Source organism: Leucoraja erinacea, chromosome 5 (assembly GCF_028641065.1).
Source record: "Leucoraja erinacea ecotype New England chromosome 5, Leri_hhj_1, whole genome shotgun sequence".
Classification (NCBI taxonomy): domain Eukaryota; kingdom Metazoa; phylum Chordata; class Chondrichthyes; order Rajiformes; family Rajidae; genus Leucoraja; species Leucoraja erinaceus.
Genome location: NC_073381.1, coordinates 49,679,717 through 49,684,764, shown reverse-complemented (window position 1 = coordinate 49,684,764; position 5,048 = coordinate 49,679,717). Strand labels below are relative to the sequence as shown.

General features: G+C 41.1%; 1 long non-coding RNA gene across 1 annotated transcript; it reads left to right on the top strand.

The window, feature by feature from the left end:
• Nucleotides 1-261: 261 nt before the first annotated feature.
• LOC129697225 (uncharacterized) lies at nucleotides 262-2,997 on the top strand. The gene is made up of 3 exons (XR_008723472.1): nucleotides 262-618; nucleotides 1,211-1,333; nucleotides 2,095-2,997. It is a non-coding gene; the product is annotated as an uncharacterized LOC129697225 (long non-coding RNA).
• The last annotated feature ends 2,051 nt before the right edge of the window (nucleotides 2,998-5,048 follow it).

The following is a 5,048-nucleotide window of genomic DNA, read 5'->3' as shown; positions in this document are numbered from 1 at the left end:
TGATCCAGTATATTTAAAGACTTCCAAACACTACCATCTCTAATTTCCTACTTTACAAATGTAATCATGTGTAACACTGCTTTCAGTGAGGACTCGCATAAAAGCAAATGCAGGAGATTATTTTAGGTGTGGGTGTGAGTCTCTGTGAAGGGGCCAGGCAGGAAGAGGTGTCAGCCCCCCTCCCTGCTGGTGAGAAATAACTTTTGGATGAGCACTGAATGTTGACTCCCAGCCAGAATGGAGGTAGGTTCCCTCTAGGAGCCAGAATGGAATTAGGATAGGACATCGTATCACGTTTATTTTTCTTGTTTGCATTTTCTCAATGGTAGGTTTAAAATTAATTATTTTCCCATCCCGAGAGTCAATGACAAACAATAACTGCCAGCAGAGGGTGATGTTTAACAGTGTGAGAGAGCTGATGGATGTTATGGTAAATGATAATTAGAGAATGTTAACATGCATTCGTCACTGCTGGCAAGTTCAGCAGTTTATCGGCTGGTGTTTTCCAGCGATTGACTGGAGCGTTCATTGAAGTAGAACTTGGCATTCTTTGAGCCTGACAGGAAGTGTTAGTGCGGGGGTGGCTGAATGCTACCATGGACGTGAACTGCAAGGAAGGTATTGTTTGTTGGATTTGCTCATCTTCTCACCATGAATTCATGTGTTTGCTATTTTTTTTCATTCCACATTACTGTTCTGTCATAGCCTTCTCATCTCTCAGGGCAAACAAAGGCGTTCAAGGGGAAAGATAGAACCATAATTGGCCCTTGCATTCAGTGCACGTGAAATTTTACATGTGATTTACTCAATTGTAGACCATAATATATTCTCTAATTACAAGCTTTGTAATTCCCTGCCCACTTCCTGCTCCTACTCATTTAGTAGGCCTGAAAGAAAACCTGCTTGTGCACTTTCAATTTAATTTGTTTATGAATAGCTCAGTCCAAAAACATATTTAAGCTGATAGCTTCCTTGTCCATTGTTAACTGTTTTCACATTGTCCAAAATCAATACTATTTCAGTAACACATATGAACCCTTGTGACAAAGAACTCACACATAGCCAGCCGAACAACATTTTTAATTCAGATTTTCATTTTCAAGCCTAACTTGATTTTAACTGGACAGAATGTGCTTATGAATTGTGCTAAAACTGCAAAAACACCAAACCTTAATTTGATGACGTAAATTGATGTGTGGTTTTATTGAAGGAAAGGATGAAGAATGCTGTAAGGAACAAGGGTGCACCAGACATAAGGAAAATATTTTGAACATTCAACAATAGTTTGGTTTTAGCAAATTACCGAAATTAACTCCAAATGCTCCAGTCCCAGGTAGGTAGAGTTTTGTCTCATCACAGCGGAGGAACCAAATGGAGTTTAATTTTAGAAGGTGTGGGAAGGAACAGCAGGTGCTGGTTAACTTCGAAGATAGACACAAAATGCAGGAGAAACTCAACAGGTCAGACAGCATCTGGAGAAAAGGAATAGTTGATGTTTCTTGTCGAGTGAAGAAGTGTCTCGACCCGAAACATCACCTATTCCTTTTAATTTTAGCATGCCCTGATTATGGGCAACATTATATTTGCATGATAGACCTATTAAAGGATACAACACAAAAGGCCATTTGTACCTGTTTTGTTCCTTTTGGGATATCACATTATTTCATTATCATAGTGCTATGCCTTTCAAGTACTGGCAAGCTTTTAGCCTGAGGATGTTGTGACAGTTCCTCGGGGCAGATGTTTGGCAGAAAATACCATATCAGTGCCAAACGATGACATCCTAAGCCTAAACAGTGTTTAGTTTAGTGCCTAAACAATGCCTAACCCTCAACATTCACCAGCATGTTTTACCAGTACTAAGTCTCCAATGTAAATACATGGAATAAAAAGAGAAAATGCTGGAAATACTCAACGGGTTAGGTAGCATTTTTGGAAGGCAGATGCAGAATTAAAGCTTCAGGTCAATGACCATTCAGCAGAACTGTGAAAGACGTTTTCATGAATAATGTGGGGTCAATATTAATCCGAAGCATCACTAAAGGCACAAAATCAGATCAAAGGTTGAATAACCTGCACATTCTGACTCCGCAGAGACGTTCCATCAGGTACAATCCCAAAGAAAAGAATATGATGTACCTGGACGCGCTCTCTAAACCTGTGCGGACCAACTGGCTGGAGTTTTCAGTGGCATATTCAAACTCTCACTACTGTAGTAGAAGATCCCCGCCTGCTTACAAGAGTCAAGAGTCAAGAGTCAAGAGTCAATTTAATTACCATCAGGAACAAGGTAGAGGAGCCTGATAAGCATTACCTCAAGGTTCAAGAACAGCTTCTCCTCATCAACCATCAGCTCTTGCCCCACCCTGCACCACAACTCTACCTCCCAGGGGCGGAAATCGCTGTCAAAACGGGGGGGGGACACAATTTTTTCACACACACACGCGCACACACACACACACACACACACACACACAAGCCGTGCCAGGCGATGTAAGGCCCGGCGAACGGGCCGATTGAGCCCTTAGAAAGCGTCTGATACCCGCTTGAATCTTTCAAAAGCTACAATGTGATAAATAACACTTAAATAAATAAAACTGAAGCAAATAAAGGCAAACAGAAGAACCAACAGAGTGACCTGAATGAGGGACTTACCTGCAAGTCAGCCAGGAAACCTGTTTGACCGGATTCCTTAATGATCTGACCCATTTAAATCCGATACCCATTTAAATCTTTCCCATCCACCAATACATCCAATTAGTTCAAATGGTAATTGTACCCACAACAGACAGCTTTGCGAGGTCAAAACACAATTGGTGACACGGCGTGTTAATACGATGTTAATGGAGACATTTAACAAGCTCTTAACAGTGACACCCCCACTGTCTCGCGGAAAGCGGAGATTTTAATTGTTTTTTTTTCACCAAATTTCAAAATCCGGATTATAAAACATGGGGGGGGATTGTCCCCCACCTCTCAAAACATGGGACGGATGCATCCCCCCCATGTTTTATGTTACGGATGTTACCCCCCCCCCCCCCCAGGATTTCCACCCTGTCTGGTGTATTGAGAATAACTGATAATTTATAACATATCTAGTTGTTGTTGCTGTTAACTTGTGGCAAGCAAGACTTTCATTGTTTCGGTTCAAATCTGGCACATAATGACAAATAAAGATTTTTGATGAAATACTTGATGAAGATTATTGAAAAGTAGTCATTTGATCCTTCAGCTTGTTCTCGATCGCTGTTCAAAACTGAGAAACAAGGAACTTCAGGTGCTGGTTTACAAAAAAAGACGCAAAGTATTGGAGTAACTCAACGGGTCAGGCAGCACTTCTGGAAAACATGGATAGATGATTTTTCGAGAAGGGGCCCTTCTCAATTTTTCAAAGGTCCTGACCCGAAACATCACCAATCCATGTTTGCCTCACCCGCTGGGTGAGGCAAACATGGTACTCCATCAAGTACTCCAGCACTTTGTATCGTTTCTCCTCCGCAAAATCTGGATACTGACTTCTGAGAATCTATTTGACAAACCAAGCACAGGTCGGCAAATTTTTGTTGTATTTTCCTTTGTAGCAAGTATATTAATTTCTCAGAAAATTGGCACAAAATGCAGGAGTAACTCAGCTGGACAGGCAGCATCTTTGGAGAGAAGGAATGGGTGACGTTTCAGGTCGAGACCCTTCTTCAGACAAGTCAGGGGAAAGGGAAACCTTTCTCAGTTCTCAGTTAGGAGTCCTATATTCAACATAATACTCTTGGCATGGTCACACCAAGGCCCTATAACACCTCTGTATGCATTGTCAGCAAGATTTTGTTTTAAGTGCATGAAAGACAAACCAATAACGTTCTTTTTCCATTTATTATATCTGAGAACTGAAAGATTAGTATTACATTTATATATGACAGCAGCTGTTTTTATTTAGAGTAGTTGATCTTCTTGAATGGAATCCCAATATAATATATGATTATTTTTGTGTTGTTACCATTGGCATAATTACAAAAACTTGGTGAAGGTCCAAAACCAGTCATGCAAATCACCACTAAGACTGAAGTATTTCCGGAGTCGATAGGGTTGGACAGGGGATGGTGCAACATGTCTTGGTTTCAACAAATGTTTGGTAATTTTTAAAACAGACAGGAGTAATTCTTCCCTTGCCAATATTGTTCCCATAATCTTTCATATCAAATCAGCAGCCCCCTTCTCAGATCAAAGAACTCAAAAATTACATGTTCATAATCATTGATAACAAACCTGCAAAGATCAGGCGCAGAACTTAAAGGGGAGTTAGCAATGCTAATGCAAGGCCTTTCCTTCTTGCTGCAAACCAGCTGCCTGCAGGAAACAGGAAGGAAGTGGCGGCAGAGTGGAAAGCGGGAGCAAACAGGAAGCCGTCAACCATCTTTGTAGGGACAAACATGTGGTGAAGGGGTTTGGGGAGCTGTGGGGGAGAATAATGGGGAGGGAAATTGCGTTCCAGAGAGAAACATTCTGATCCATTGGGGAAGTAAGAAAAAAAACAGATGAGGCTCCTTCTGATCCCAGAAGCACTCCCTGTTCTGTGCATCTGGTAGGAAGGCCAGGCCACACTGTGAATTACGTTGCTGACTCCGTGACACCTTTGGATTCTGAATTGGCAAACTTTGCCAACTCTCCAGTGAAAAGATGGGTTTGTTGCAGAATTCAGTGGGTGGGGGATCCTTTCTGTTATAATTGTCGTGCTACCTTGTTTCTGAATGTACAAATCAGTAAAATCACTCCCATGGAATCAAAAATTTACTGCCCCCAATTAACAGCGGGGCTATCAAGAGAGTAATTTATTTGAAGTAGTTCTATTTACCGTAACTACTAGAATTTATACATCAGACTGCTATATTATGCAGTTACTGCATTACTTGTGACTCATGATCATCACTGGACACTTTAATTCATGCAGATGATGAATTAATATTGGCAGACTCTCATATCTTGTAGTCCAGAAAAAGCAACACTCTCATACCAGGGAAGGAATATGTCAAATAAATGTCCATTGGTTTTAAAAG